At 39.4% G+C, this 16,696-nt stretch overlaps 1 pseudogene; it reads left to right on the forward strand.

Annotated features, from left to right (window-relative positions):
* The first annotated feature begins 12,945 nt into the window (after positions 1-12,945).
* LOC119064568 (olfactory receptor 2A12-like) lies at positions 12,946-13,556 on the forward strand (annotated as a pseudogene).
* The last annotated feature ends 3,140 nt before the right edge of the window (positions 13,557-16,696 follow it).

A 16,696-nucleotide genomic window follows, 5' to 3' on the forward strand; every position in this document is an offset into this window, starting at 1 on the left:
TTTGCTGTTATTGGTCTATTCAGGTTTTCTACTTCTTTTTCATTGAATTTTGGGAGATTATATTTTTCTAGAAATGTGTCCATTTCCCCTAGGTTCTCAAATTTCTTGGCATACAGTTCTTCATAGTAATTTCTTACAATCCTTTCTATTTCTGTGGTAGCAGTTGTAATCTCTCCTCTTTCATTTCTGATTGTGTTTATTTGTGTCCGTTCCCTTCTTTTCTTGATGAGTCTACTTAAAAGCCTTTCTATTTTGTTAATGTTCTCAAAGAACCAACTCCTGGATTCATTGATCCTTAGAATTGTGCTTTTAGTCTCTATGTCATTTAGTTCTGCTGTGATCTTGGTTATTTCCTTCCTTCTACTTGCTTTGGGCTGTTTTTGTTGTTGTTCCTCGAGTTCTTGCAGGCGTAGAGTAAGGTTGTTTGTTTGAAAAGTTTCTATCTTCTTTAGATAGGCCTTTATTGCTATAAACTTCCCTTTCAGGACTGCCTTCTCTGTGTCCCATAAGTTTTGGGTTGTTGTGAGATCGTTTTCATTTGTTTCCAGAAACGTTTTGATTTCTTCCCTAATTTCATTCTTGACCCATTCATTGTTTAATAGCATACCATTCAGTCTCCATCATTTTGGGTGTTTTGGGTTTTTTTCTTTGGGGTTGTTTTCCAATTTCAGTTTCTTGTGGTCAGAGAAGATGCTTGGTATGATTTCAATTTTCTTGAATTTGTTGAGGCTCGTTTTGTGTCCTGTCATGTGGTCGATTTTTGAAAATGTTCCATGTGCATTTGAAAAGAATGTGTATTTAGCTTCTTTGGGATGAAGGGCTCTATATATGTCAGTTAAGTCCATTTCATCTAGGGTGTTGTTTAATGCCACAATATCTTTGCTGATAATTTGTGTGGAAGATATGTCCATTTTTGATCGTGGGGTGTTAAAATCCCCTACTATAATTGTGTTACTGTCAATATCTTTCTTGAAGTCCTCTAAGATTTTCTTGATATATTTGGGTGCCCCTATATTTGGTGCATATATGTTTACAATGTTAATGTCTTCTTGGTGGATTCTTCCCTTGAGTATAATGAAGTGACCTTCTGGGTCCTTTTTTTGAAGTCTATTTTGTCTAGTATGAGAATTGCTACCCCAGCTTTTTTTTCTTGTCCATTTGCTTGGAAAAGTTGTTTCCAGCCTTTCACTTTTAGTCTGTGATGGTCTTTTGTCCTGATGTGGGTCTCTTGTAGGCAGCGTATGTGTGGGTCATGTTTTCTTATCCATTGAGCTATTCTGTGTCTTTTGATTGGAGCATTTAATCCATTACATTTAAGGTTATTATTGATAGGTACTTATTCATTGCCATTTTTGTACCTGTGTTCCTCTCTGTCTCCCTCTTATCCTTCCTTCCCTTAAAGCAGTCCTTTTAGTATTTCTTGTAGAGCTGGTTTGGTGGAGGCGTATTCTTTTAGGCTTCTTTTGTCTTGGAAGCTCTTTATTTGGCCATCTATCTTGATTGAGAGCCTTGCTGGGTAATGTAGCCTTGGTTGTAGGCCTCTGGTTCTCATTCCTTGGAATATTTCTTGCCATTCTCTTCTTGCTTGGAGTGTTACCATTGAGAAGTCAGTAGCTCACCTTATTGGGGCTCCCTTGTATGTTATTTCTTTTTTCTCCCTTGCTGCCTTTAAGAGTCTCTCTTTATCTTGGAATTTTGCCATTTTGATGATGATGTGTCTTGAAGTGGGCCTTCTTGGGTTCCACTTGATTGGGACTCTCTGTGATTCCTGGATTTGTGTGACTTTTTCTCTTATCAAATTAGGGAAATTTTCTCTCATCACTCATTCAAATATGTTTTCTATCCCTTGTTGTTCTTCTTCTCCTTCTGGTATTCCTATTATTCGGATATTATTATATTTCATATTGTCCTCACCTCGCCATTGTCTTGGCTCATTACTATAGAAGCGGCAAAGGTGCTGAGAATGTCCCGGCTCCGGTGGAGGCTCCTCTCCCACCCAGGGTCGTCACAGGCGTTTGGAGTATTCCGGCTTCTGTACCTGATGCCCCGGCATCCAGTCCTGTCTCTATGGAAGTGGCACAAAGGGTTAGAATGTCCAGGGTTCGGTACTTGACTCCCCAGCGCCCAGGCTCATCGCTATGGGAGCGGTACAGGGGCGGAGAATGCCTCGGCTGCGTAGCTGACTCCTCTGCCTCCCAGGACCGTCACAGGGGTTTATAGTGTCCCGGCTCCTGTACCTGGCTCCCTGGCCTAGTCCCATCGCTATGGAAGTGTCACAGGGGCTGAGAATGTTCCAGCTCCCATAGCTGGCTCCTCTGCTGCCCAGGGCCATCACAAGGGTTTTCTCTACCTGTTTCTTGACTTGACCTTTTCCTTCCTTCCCTTCTTATCACCTTCCCACTTCCTCTCTTGTCGCTGTCAGTGTGGTCCTTGTTGTCATTCTTTGGTTCTGTTTGCTTTATTGTTTGTTTTGATCATGAGGTTCCCCTTGCAGTTGAGGTCATATGGTATCTGCCTTTCACTGCCTGGGTTATTTCAGTTAGCATAATACTCTTCAGTTCCATCCATGTTGTCATAAAAGGGAGTAGTTTGTTCTTTCTTTAAGCTAAGTAGTATTCTGTTATGTAAATGTCACAGTTTTGTAAGCTACTCATTTACTCATGTGCAGTAGGCTGTTTGTAGCATATGGCTATTGCAAATAATGCTGCTATGAACATTGAGGATCATAGGTTCTTTTGAATTGGTGTTTTATGCTTCTTAGAATGTAATTGCAGCAGTGGAATGACTAGATCCAAAGACAGTTCCATTTTTAATGTTCTGAAGAAATTCCATACTGTTTTGCACAGGCTCTGCACAAGGTTGCATTCTTACCAACAGTGCACTAGGGTTCCATTACCAGCACATCCTGGCCAGCACTTTCTATTTGTTGATTTGTCAATGATGGCAATTCTGAATGGTGTGAGGAAGTATTTCCTTGTGGTTTCAATTTGCGTCTCTCTGATGGCTACTGATTACTAGCCATCAGAGAGATGCAGTCTCTCTGATGAGCATCCTTTCATATGCCTGTAGGCCCTCTGTTTGTTCTCCTTGGAGAAGTGTCTGTTCAGGTCCTTTGCCCATATTTAATTGGATTGTTTGCCTTCCTGGTGGTGAGTCCTGTGAGTTCTTTATATATTTTGGAGATCAAACCCTTGTCTCAGGTATCATTGGCAAGTATGTTTTCCCATATGATTGGTTCCCTTTTCATTTTTTTTAAAGATTTTATTTATTTATCTTTAGAGGGGAAGGGAAGGATGGAGGGAGAGAAACATCAATATATGGTTGCCTTTTGTGCGTCCGCTGCTGGGATTTGGCCTGCAGGGAACAGGCCTGCAATCCAGGTATGTGCCCTGCCTGGGAATCGAACCACGGTTATCTGGTTCCCAGGCCCGCGCTCAGTCCACTGTGTTACAACAGCCAGGGCTCCCTTTTTAATTTTTATGATGTTTTTTTTAACCACATAGAAGCTTTTTAATTTGATGTAGTCACATTTGTTTATTCTTTTCTTTATTTTCTTTAGTTAGAAGGACATATCAGCAAAAATATTGCTGCATGGATATGTGAAATTTTACTGCCTCTGTTTACCTCTAGGAATCTTATGATGTCACAGCTCGTGTTTAAATCTTTTGTACATTTTGAGTGAATTCTGGTATATGGTTTACCTTCGTGGTCTAGTTTTACTTTTTTTTTCATGTAACATTCCAGTTCCCCCAACACTGTTTTTTGAAGAGGCTATTTTTACTCCATTTTATGCTCCTGCCCCCTTTGTCAAATATTGTTGACATAGAGACATGGATTTACTTTTGGGCTCTTTATCCTGTTTCATTGAAGTATATATCTGTTCTTATGCCAATGCCAGACTCTTTTGATTACAGTGGCCTTGTAATATAGTTTGATATGAGATATTATGATCCCTCCCAATTTGTTCTTCTTTCTCAAGATAGCTGAGTCTATTTGGGGTTGTTTTTATGTTCCATACACATTTTTGAAATATTTGTTTCAAATCTGTGAACTATATCATTGGTATGTTTGTTAATGGAGATTGCATTGAATGTATGTCTTGCTTTAGGTAGTGTGGACATTTTAATGGGGTAAATTCTCCTAATCCATCAGTACCATATATGCTTCCATTTATTTGTATCTTCCTTAATTTCTTTCTTCTGCGTTGTGTAATTTTTTGAGTACAGGTCCTTTACCTCCTTGGTTCAGTTTATTCCTAGGTACTTTGTGTTTCTTGTTGCTGTCATAAAGAGGATTTTGTCCCCTAGTTTCTGTTTCTGACGTTTCATTGTTGGCGTACAGAAGTGCTTTCAACCTGAATATCGACTTTGCATCGCAGTATTTTTCAAATTGACTTATTAGATCGAGCAGTTTTTTGGTGGAGACTATAGGGTTTTCTATGTACACTATCATGTCATCTGCAGACAATGACAGTTTTATTTCCTCCTTTCTAATTTGGTTGCCTTTTATTTATTTTTCTTGTTTGATTTTTGTTTCTTGAAGTTCCCATCCTCTGTTGAATAAAGGTGGTAGAAGTGGACACCTTTGTCTTGTTCTTGGTCCTTAGGAAGAAAGCTTGTAAAGTTTTTCCATTGAGTATGGTGTAGGGTTTAGGTTTCTCTTATATAGCCTTTATTATGTTGAGGCATGCTTCCTCTATTCTCACTACGTTTTTCATCATAAATGGGTACTGTACATTAGCAAATGCTTTTTTAGCATCTGTTGATGTGGTCATGTGATTTTTATGTTTCATTTTGTTTATGTTGAAGTCTTTACTTGTTCCTTTGATTGCCTGTGTTATATCTGGACTCACAATCTTGCCTATTATGTTATATTCCTATAAAGACGACTGAGGTTTTGTGCATGTTCCCTGAATAGGCACTTTCTTTGGGACCTCATTACTCCCAGTGACTTAATGTATTTTGTGTGCTCCTAGACTTCAATTAATATCTCATGACAGGTCTCTTCCCAAAATGCAGTGTTCAAGATCAGTGTTTAATATTGCAGGTCAGTATGAACATCAGTGGCCACTGAATCGAAACTCATGATAGCAAACTCCATGTCCTTGAAGTCTCTTAAAGAGCCTTAAACATAACAAATGAGCTTTAATGTCTATAAGTTTCCAAATAAAAATAGCACTTTTCAGCAGAATGATTTTTTTTGAAGACAAAGATGATTCACTCCCTTGGCAGGAACCAGTTCTTCAAGCTGCTTGCCTTAACAAGTTCCATAGAGGCCACACACACCACATCATGAAGCTTAAAGCATTCTCCTTGCGGGTACAGAGGCAGGCTCCACATCAGATCAGCTGCTCAGAATCCAGATACTCGGGGACTGTGGAGATTGTGCTGTGACACATTCTGTAACATCCGACTACCTGTTACATTTTCATGCCAGGAATATGCTGGGTAGGACCACCCTGACATTTCTCCTGAGTTCTCACTGCTCTACTAGTGCCACACACACCGTCACTCGCACACTCACATGCACTCACACCCTCAGATAACAAAGCTGGAGTTGAGAACAGAAGGTCAGGTTTGTTCTGCTCAGTAGGGAAGACATGGAATGGTGGGAAGACACTTTGCAATTTGTTCTCTGTACTCTAGAGGTATGTGTCTGGGGAATGGATGGGCTTTAGGAGGTCAGAGTGTGAAGCCCTCTCATGAAGAAGCCTCCTGAGCTCCCCTGTGTCCTGTCCTCATGGTCAGGAGAGAAAGAACATCTATATCTCATCACCCAGGAAACACACCTCAGACAGTAGGTGCTTTAGCTCCAACCTCTCCTTTTCCTGTGCATTGAAACCCACTACAAGGAAAATACTGTAAACTGTACCCTCCTCCACGAATATCATTATATATAAGCTGGTTAATGACTAACAGAAGAGCAGGACAAAAGGTTGGCCAAAGTCCTCAAGGTTAGAAGGAAGAGAAAGACAGCTTTCTGAAGACCCTTTCCTGCACTATGCTGGGGGAGGGGCTTTGTCAGAGTAACATCTGACACTCCAGCTGTCAAAGCCTAGGTATCTCAGTCCGCTTAGTTAAAACCCCTCCCTGGTCACATTTGTGGGGAGAGCCTGGCTCCACTACCTGTCCCTGTGTCATGGTAGCCACCTGAGAGGGGCATAAAAGCCATCTAATACTGTTGCCTCCTTTTAAGTGGAAGGTGAAGCTGGAGCTGTTACACAATTTCTCCTTCATGTCTTCCTATGTGAGAACCATCTGCTTCTACCACCTCCTAGAAAGAGCCTTCTTTTCTTTCCTTCCCTGTACAGAGGTGCTAACACGTGGCAACAAGAATATCCTGTAGGAATTTGATAAAAACTCCCATTGTATTTTTCATGTGTCAGTGAAGCTGGTAGAGGCACCTGATTCACTTTTCCTGGTTTGGTATTTCAGGCTTCCTGTCCGTGGATGGCTGTCCTGATCCCAGGGAGACCCATTGTCAGGTGCTAGAATGGGATGTGGCTGCCATTGCTACTCATCAGAATTTAGGAGAAGCGTTAGCTGGTGTAAGTAATGTAAAACAGTTCTGCTAGGAAAACAGTTTCGCTGCTTCACTTTTGTACCTTCCATAGTATCCATGAAAACATGGGTTCTATACAAGATTGTAAATGTAAATGCATTCTTACTCTCTTTACTTTTGAAGTCACTTTGAGAAATGCTGTTAAAAACTAATGATGCTGAAGTGAAGATGTGTTGTTGTTAACTTTTAAAAGTAGTGAGTCAAAGGAGAGAGGAGCCAGCCTGTGTGTGCAAGGTTGTCATGAGACAGTCTGTTCTGTTTGGATCTATTTGAGAAATGCTGCTCCTCTGTGTCCCCCTGGTTTGTATCCTGGAAGGTGTGTTTATCCTTCATATTTAGAATGAAAGTCCCCCTGAAACTTATCTGGGGCCTCATGTGTGGTTGGCCAGGTTAGAGTTTTCTCCATGGGCAGCCGATGGACTGGGCAGTCTTCACAGAAATCACTGGCACTGCCTTTGTGTGTCTGAACTTCCGAGTAACCCAAGCTGCTATATTGATGTATTGGTTTATCTTTGCCCCAGTTCCCCAGTGATTTATTTATGTTGGTTTTCTGATAAACATTAGTAGTCTGTAGTTTAAGTCCTCTTCATTCCTTCTTCCCAAGGCCTTTTGGTAATCCTTGACTTTTTTCATTTCCCTATGTGATATTTAGTAAAAGATGAATTTCCACATGATAAAAGCAACTGCTAGGATTCTGATTTGAATTTCATTGAGTGTATAGGCCAGTTTGCAGAGATTTTTGAATCTTTACAAATTTTCCAATTGTTTTTCATGTATAAATTTTTCATTCTGCACATTGACTTTGAATTCAGAGTTTTATAAATTTGCTTATGAATTTCAGTACTTTACTTGGAGAAGCTTTTTCTATGTAGGCAATTGTGTTTTGTAAATAATGACATTTTATATTCTCCATTTCAATTGTTTTGCCCTTTACTTCTTGTTTTTGTCTTCTTGCTGAATAATTATTGAGTTAACATTCAATAGATATTGTGTTAGTGGAGTACATTTTCTGACTCAGAGAAAAGTCTTTTAATATTTCACCTTTAAATACAATGTTTCTGAAGGTTCAAGAGACACTCTTTCTCAGACTAAAAGAGTTGATTTATAGTTAAAAGTCTTTGGGGCTAGATCCTGAATTTTCTTTTTGTGAGATTGTTCCTTTTATTGTTATTGTCTAGTAGCTCCCATATGCCTAAAAATACTTTGAAGTAATATCAGTTATGCTAGTACCAGTTTTTTTATGACTAGACATGTTTTTTCATAATTTCATGTTTAATTTTTGGGTGTGAGAGAGAGAGAGAGACAAAGAGGGAGAGAGGATGAAAGAAGGGGAATACAGGTATTTTAGGAGTTTTTTTTGTAAAGATTTTGTACCTTTCCTTTCTCTCCTATTGTGATTATCTCTGTGTTTTATTACATCATTGTGGTAATCAATATACATAGATTTATTAATACAAGCTCTATTGTGTTCTTTATTGGAAAATTTAGTTGCCTCTTTATTTCTTCTTTTTTGCTTTCTGCCTGCTTTTGGCTTAATCATGTATTTAGTGTCTTTCACTTGTCATGTAGTTTTAAAAACTGTATTTTCTATGTCTATTTTTGACGAGGTATATTAAGTGTTAACATCCCAGTTGAGGAATTAGCTAAGAAATTTAAAGTTACATGCAATCGGTAAATGTAATACATCACCTAAACAAAAGCAAAGACAAAAACCAGGTGATCATATCAGTAGATGCGGAAAAACCTTTTGATAAGGTACAACACCCATTTATGATGAAAACACTCAGTAAAATGGGAATAGAGGGAGCATTCCTCCATATAATAAAGGCCATATATGAGAGCCATACAGCCAACATCATACTCAATGGGCAAAATCTAATAGCTTTTCTACTAAGATCCGGAACAAAACAAGGATGTCCACTTTCACCACTTCTATTCAATATAATATTGGAAGATTTAGCCACAGCGATCAGACAAGAAAGGGAAATAAAAGGCATTCAAATAGGAAAGGAGGAAACAAAACTGTCACTGTTTGCAGATGACATGATAGTGTACATAGAAAATTGTATAGACTCTACCAAAAAACTACTCCAACTAATTAATGAATTTGTCAAAACAGCAGGATACAAAGTCAATCTCCAGAAATCAAAGGCATTTTTTATACCAACAAGGAATCAGCAGAAGCAGAAATCAAGGAAAAAATCCCATTCGATATAGCAAAAAGAAAAATAAAATATCTGGGAATTAACCTAACTAAGGAGGTTAAAGACCTGTATGCAGAAAACTACACAGCAGTGAAGAAAGAAATCAAGGAAGACAGAAACAAATGGAAACATACACCGTGTTCATGGATTGGAAGAATTAACATCACCAAAATGTCCATACTACCCAAAGCAATATACACATTCAATGCAATACCTATTAAAGTACTAATGGCATATTTCACAGACATAAACACTTCAAAAATTTATATGGAACCATAAACGACCCTGAATAGCAGCTGCTATTTTAAGAAAGAAGAACAAAGTAGGAGGGATCACAATACCTGATATCAAACTCTATTACAAAGCCACTGTAATCAAAACAGCCTGGTACTGGCATAAAAACAGGCACACAGACCAATGGAACAGAACAGAGAGCCCAGAAATCAACCCAACTCTCTACAGTCAATTAATATTTGACAAAGGGGACAGTAACATAAAATGGAGTAAAGATAGCCTCTTCCACAAATGGTGTTGGAAGAATTTGACAGCTACGTGCAAAAAAAATGAAACTTGATTACAAACTTACACCATACACCAAAATAAATTCAAGGTGGATAAAAGACTTAAATATAAGCCTTGAAACCATTATAATCCCAGAGGAGAACATTGGCAGGAAAATCTCAGATATTTCACACAACATTTTTACTGATATGTCCCCTAGAGCAAGGAATATAAAGGAAAGAATAAGCTAATGAGATCTAATGAAAATAAAAAGCTTCTGTGTAGCTAAGGAAAACAATAATAAATTAAAAAGACAACCAACTGTATGGGAAAACATATTTGCCAATGATACCTCACACAAAAGTTTAATCTCCAAAATATACAAGAAACTTACACGACTCCACTCTGAGAAGACACCCAACCCAATTAAAAAATGGGAAAAGGACTTGAACAAACACTTCTCCAAGGAGGACATACAGAACATTCAGAGACACATGAAGAGATGCTCAATATCGTTAGCTATCAGAGAGATGCAAATTAAAACCACAATGAGATACTACTTTACAATGGTCAGGATGGCTGTCATAAACAAAGCAACAAACAGCAAGTGTTGGAGAGGTTGTGGGGAAAAGGGGAACCTAGTTCACTGTTGGTAGGATTGCAGACTGGTACAACCATTATGGAAAACAATATGGAATTTTCTCAGAAAAATAAAAATGGACCTGCCTTTTGACTCAGCAATTCCACTGCTAGGATTATATCCTAAGAACCCTAAAACATCAATTTCAAAGAACCTATGCACCACAATGTTCATAGCAGCACAATTTACAATAGCCAAGAATTGGAAGCAGCCTAGGTACCCATCAGTAAATGAATGTATCAAAAAATTGTGGTACATATACACAATGGAATTCCATGCAGCAGAGAGAAAGAAGGAGTTCTTACCCTTTGCAACAACATGGATGGGACTGGAAAGCATTATTATGCTGAGTGCAATAAGCCAGGTGTTGAAAGACAAATACCATATGATCTCATCTTTAACAGGAAGCTAAACAACAAAACAAACAAGCAAGCAAACTAAAAACAAAAGCACTGAAATAGAGAACAAGGGTACAGCGACTAGAGGAGAGAGGGGAGGGAATTTGAGGAACAAGTATAAAGGACACAAGGACAATAACTAAGGGGGTTGGAAATGGGACGGAGGTGGGTAGCATGGGGCAGGGTGGGCTGGGATGGGAGAAATAGGAAACTGTACTTGAAAAGTAACTAAATAAAAAATTAAAAACAAAACAACAAAAAAATAAAGTCGCTTGCAGTTCCAGTTCTGATCAAGAATCTTAGCAGTCTTTACTGATCAAACGTCTCTTCCTCTGTTTACTTATTAATTCCAAAAGGTTTAATTTCATCCTTTTAAAATACCACAGTAATTACTTTAAGTGAATAGGTAGAAAGTTTGGCGAGATAGTTTTTAAATTATGTTTCTTTGTTGTTTTCATGTATTGCTTTACCTGTGGGTTCATTGGAGTTTATATTGAGGAATACATTTTATTTGTTCATGGACAAGCTGTAGGTCCTTATATCTCCATATTGGCATATTTAATAATGCCTCGCTTTGCTCTCATACACTCAGAGTATTCTTGACAGTATCAAACTGTAAAACAGCAGCTTATCCCTTTTGGAACACTGAAGGTAGTAGCTGATTTCTTTCAGACCCTTTCCTATTGACAAAAGTCACCGTCAGCTGCATGGTGGTTCCTGTAAATGTAATTGTATTTTACTTTTGGTAACTTTTAATTTTCTATTTAAATTTGTGAAATACAGGTTGTGTAAAATAGTTGAACACAGACTGTTTAAGACGGAAATTAAATTGCAGCTTCTCTGAAATACCGTAACACTGATGAAACACTAAAGGGATTCCTAAGGGATCAAACCAAGCAATAGACATAGACAGAATTCCCTTTAAAATCTTAGAAAGCAAAAATAAAGTTATTTAAAAATGTTTTGTAAGCTAGGCAGATGAGACAAATGTCAGCCAGGTGTCAGTCATAGAATGAGTGTGCAATTAGAATATAGTTTGAAAATGTCTAGCACAGGGTGAAGACACTAAAAGGGAAATCAATCTGAAAGGGTAATTAAAGAGAGACATAAGATAGGTTCATTGCCTGCACCACTGTTTGAATAGGCATTCTAGCAGGTGTGGACACAGTGAAATGTAGGGAATGGAAGACAGACGATAGTCAAAGAGATCATTGTTAAGAAATTCCATTCATTGAGAATTTATTCTTTATTTGTGCTGTTCATCCTCAGAGTACATTTTTATTTAAAGACTTATATCATCTTTAGTTATAAAAAGTTTTGAGTATACATTTATTTTTTATTATTGCATTCATTAAGCAGAAAGATTTTTTTTTTGCAAATTAAGGACTTTAGTCTGGTTTCAGTTTTGTAATGTTTTTGGTTAAGTGTCTTCAGCTAATGTTTGTTTACCATTCTCTTTATCTTTCGCTCTAGAAACTTTATAATATGTAAGTTTAGTCTCTCAATCTAGTATTTGTGTCTCTAAACTGCACTTTCTAAAGTGTATCTTTGTGTCTGTGTGAGCCCCAGCCTACGTGCTTGGGTTTGAGGAACCGTGTTGGTGCCCTGTTTTCCAAAATTTTCCTGGGCTCCACACAGGCTGAGTTCCAGGTGTGACCCTCTGCTTTCACGAAGGAGCATGCCCTGTGTCTGATTCATTCCTGTATGAAAGAATTGTCCCTTTTTAAACTCTGGCTTTGTAGTGGGGGTTTGCATTTATATTGTGATCTGTCATGTTCATGGGTTTCAAGTAGAGGAGAACTCAACAACTCACTTTGAGCATCAATCTTTTCTTAAAACTGCAGAACACAACCAATCGTGTAAGTGCCATGATAAAATTAAGTGTCACTCACCTGTCATTCAATTTTTGGGGGAAAATGGAGATTCATAGAAGTTTTGGTGAGTGAGAAGGGATCTGTTTGTCTCCATTAGCTTCAACTGAGTATTGTTTACAGTACATTCCACTGAGTATCAAATCTGCTATTTATTTAATGGAAGGCAGAGACCCTAATTTTTATGTGACACTGGTCAATTTTTGGTATTGGCTAACATCTAAAGTTTCTGAATATCTCTAAAGTCTAATCTGCAGATCAGCATCCCAGGACTGTGGGTGGAATTGAATTCATGACTTACTGATTTATTGCTTTTGGTGTAAATTCTCAGTCTATATGAGCGCACAATTTCTTTTTTTCTTTTCTACTTCTCAGCTGTGAAGTTTCTGTCCTAAGTGCAACTTTGTATCCATCAGTCAAAATAAAATGGAAAATAATCGGACGTGGATCAAGAAGTTATCCTGCTGGGCTTCCAGGTTGACCCAGAACTTGAAATTTTCCTCTTTGGGTTCTTCCTGCTATTCTACAGTGTCACCCTGCTGGGCAGTGGGGTCATCCTGGGGCTCCTGTGCCTGGACTCCCACCTGCACACCCCCATGTACTTCTTCCTCTCAACCTGGCCATCATTGACATGGTATATGCCTCAAGCATTGTTCCTAAAATGCTGGCAAATCTGGTGATGCAGAAGAAAACCATTGCCTTTGGTCCATGCATCCTTAGACTTTCCTGTATTTGTCATTTGCTTTCACACAGTGCATGTGTTAGTGGTGATGTCCTATGATTGGTAGGTGGCCATCTGCCACCCCCTCCAGTACACTATCATCATGAGCTGGAGAGTGTGCATGGTCCTGGCCACCGTATCCTCGGATTTAGCTTTCTCCTGGCTCTGGTTTGCATTACTCTCATCCTAAGGTTGCTCTTTGTGGGCCTCGGGAAATCAACCACTTCTTCTGTCAAATCCTATCAGTGTTCAAATTGGCCTGTGCTGACACTAGGCTCAATGAGCTTGTCCTCTTTGCGGTCTCCATATTTGTTTTAGTGGGGCCCCTGTGCTTGGTGCTGGTGTCCTCCACGTGCATCCCCTTCACCATCCTGAGGATCCAGTCTGGGCAGGGCTGCAGGAAGGTCTTCCACCTTCTCCTCCCACCTCTGTGTGGTTGGGCTCTTCTTTGGCTGGGCCATTGTCTTGTACTTGTTCCCCACATGCCACCACTTTCAGGAAGAAAGGAAGGTGATGTCATTGTTGTACAGCCTTTTCAACCCCATGCTGAATCCATGGATCTACAGAGAGAGTAACACAGAGGTCAAGGGTGCCCTGTGGAGGTTTCTGGGTAGGAGGAGTTTCCTGGGATGGATGGTTGGGAGTATTTTGAGTGTGTGAGCTGGTCGTCATCACACCGAGACCTTGAATGCCCTTTTGAATGTTTTACTTTAACCAACCCAGGACTCTTTGTCTTTAGATTTGTTGTAAAATGAGAAAGTAATTACTCTTATTGTTTATGCCATTGGTACCAAACCTGAGATAAAGTATGAAACTGAAAATTAGTCTAAACCTATTCATGAAAGAGATGCAACTTTCCTAAAGAATATATTAGTAGAAGAAATCCATAAAATAAAATAATTTTACATTTTGGAAAAGTTTTCAATCCCTGAATGCTGGAATTGTTTAATGTTAAAACAAACAATGAAAATAATTGGCCAGATTAACAAATTAAAGACACATATCAGTAGATGTAATAAAGTGTTTGAGAAAATTCATGATGAAATTCTTTACATGCTATTGATAACAAAGAATAAGCATTTCTAAAGAGATTCTATGGAGAAAAAGAAAATAAAACCCAGCAAATATCATACCTAATAATGAAATGGTAACATCTTTTCCCATAAGTAAAGAATGCAGTGGAGTTGTGCACCATGGCCTTGTTTTCATCTTTTTACTAGAGATTCTAACCAGATGTATATTTTGTACACCAGTGTTCAAAGGTATTCAAGATTTGGTGCATTTTTATTGGCGAAGAATTATCCATGTGATAGAGATTTACTTGGAAAAGATAAAACTTAGAAAAGAAGAAATTTCTTTGTTATGAATTAGATGGAGTAATTTCCCTAGACAAAGGAAATTATAGTGGAGTATAGTATGGCATGAGGTTCCATTTGAGGACAGTGAACATACTGGTTATTGTGTAAAATATGCATTTAATTATTATCAGTGTACTCACAGTTCCTAGTGAGTGTGACAACATATTTACTGAACCAAATGTGAAGCCAAATGAGTAGTAACTCTGTGTCTTACCTGTGCGTCTCACTGAGCATAGCATTAAGGACAGGGTCAGGTGGCTAGCATGTGCTCACTGAGTTTGTTTGATTCCTGTGGCTCAGAGGCTATGTTTTTGTGGTGGGGATGGAGAGAGAGTACAGACAAGAAAGCAAGATGTTAGGTGCTGGTGGAGTGAGGTGGAGGAAGGCTGAGGTGGTCAATAATAGTTTAAATTTTCTTTTTATAGGATGTTATGTTGAATGTGCCCCTTTTTATTGCTCCTGCCTTTTCTCCTGAAGCACGTTTTCATGGTAAAATCTTCTCATAGCTCATCACCCTCAACCTGCTTGGGTGCTTCAGGTCCTGTATGAGGAATTTCTCATCCATGCTTTAGATTTCTTTTTTGTCTAGGTGATTTGACAGTTTATCATTAGTAGTTTTAAAAAAATAGGTACCTCATTTCTTACTGTTGGGAAGGGATTCGTTTCTATTCCCAAGTCTTGCTTCAATGAGTTTAACTTGGTTGTGGGTCTAGTTTTCATGGTTTAGATCCATTTTGGAAATTTTCTTCAGGGACTGCATCTTGTTCTCCAAAGCGCCATGGAATTATGCATGAGCCAAAATACCTAAATGTTCATATACTTAAAATTGGAAATGCAGCTGCAAAATGAGCAAGGAAGCGTGCTGGTCTTTGCTATAGAAGTATCTACCCTGGAGGAGAATTTATCACCTAATGGTTGAGAGGTGAACCTGGAGTCAGAACCACAGGGGCTAATGAGAGGTTCTCCTGACCAGGGCTCTGGATTACGGGTCACTGGGGCCATCCATGTAGACTGAAGACATCTCATTGACTAGCATCTGTGAGCCAAATGGTCAGCTTCTCCTGAACTTTTATCTTTGTGGGGCCCCTGTTCTTGGTGCTGGTGTCCTCCATGTGCATCCCCTTCACCATCCCGAGGATCCAGTGTGGGGCGGGCTGCAGGAAGGCCTTCTCCACCTGCTCCTCCCACCTTTGCATGGGCAGGATCTGTTTTGATAGCACCATCATCATGTGCTTGGCCCCATAAAAACTCACCATCCAAAGGAGCCGCAGTGGGTCCTTTTCTTGTTTGAACCCTTTTAACCTCAAGGTGAACCCCCTGATCTGCATCCTGAGGAATGCATATGTCAAAGGTGTCCTGCAGAGAGCACTGTGCGAGGCGAGTCATTTCTAATTTCAGTGACATTTGAATCCCCAGCCTAAGTGCTCAGGTACCACCCGACTCTAGAGAAGCTCACTGCTGCTTCCTTCTGCCGTGGTCCGTCATGATGCAACATCAGGCCTGCCCTCTTCCTCTGAAGGGAGCTTCCCATAGTTTACACTCACCGATATTTTTTACTCAGATATAATTTTTCTTCTATTGCTCATTGAATTGAATATCTGTGAGATCAAAAGTTATATTAATTCCTATTGTGGGTCAGAAAGGTTGAATATAGTCTTTATCCATCTGTATTTTAACTGCATAAACTCAGTAACTGCATATGTCATAGGAAGAATGAAAAACCTGCAGCAGAAGGACATGGTCCTGCAAACCCAAAAGGCTGCTTGTCCATTCTCCCAGATTGTACTTGCCACTTAAAGTCCATCTCATGGAGCTCAAGTTTGTTGCGCTGCATGATGGAGAGATATTTCTTATGAAAAATACAGACCCCTATTGGGGACTGAACAAGTGGGCTCAGTGAAGGAGCAAAATTAATACAGGGTGTGTAGGAGGAAGGGAAGAAGAAAAAACCTGCAGACAGTGTGGGAGCTGAGCTCATTGTTTTCAGCCTTGGGGGCAAACTGCTGAAGCATTAGCTTGCAATGGGCAGAGCTAGGCATTGGGTCTCAGAGAAGCAATTTGGGCTCTGTGTGGTCCCCAGGACCTTTTAAGTGTTGAGTTGTGAATTATGTAATAGTGTTCTTCAGTGTCTTTCACCAGCACTTTCACCCTGGTTGTGTCATTTCCCTCATGAGAATGTTTATTCTGACACAGGACATTTTACCAGACATTGTAGGTGACTAGTAGAGTGTGGCTGGCTCTTCTGCCTTGATGGCAAATTGACTTTTACTGATTCCTTCTACTTCTTAAACACAGTGGTCAGGGATGCGTCCCACACACCTAAGTGGCCTCTGAGGGTTTAACATAAACTGTACTTTCTAACCGGCTTGGAGGTGAGGTTGGCCACTTGCTTCCAGAGTCTTTCTTGATCTGACACTGAGAGTGAGCAGGAGACTTGATCAG

Source organism: Artibeus jamaicensis, unplaced genomic scaffold (assembly GCF_021234435.1).
Source record: "Artibeus jamaicensis isolate MK-2021 breed Jamaican fruit bat unplaced genomic scaffold, CSHL_Jam_final contig_1044, whole genome shotgun sequence".
Taxonomy (NCBI): domain Eukaryota; kingdom Metazoa; phylum Chordata; class Mammalia; order Chiroptera; family Phyllostomidae; genus Artibeus; species Artibeus jamaicensis.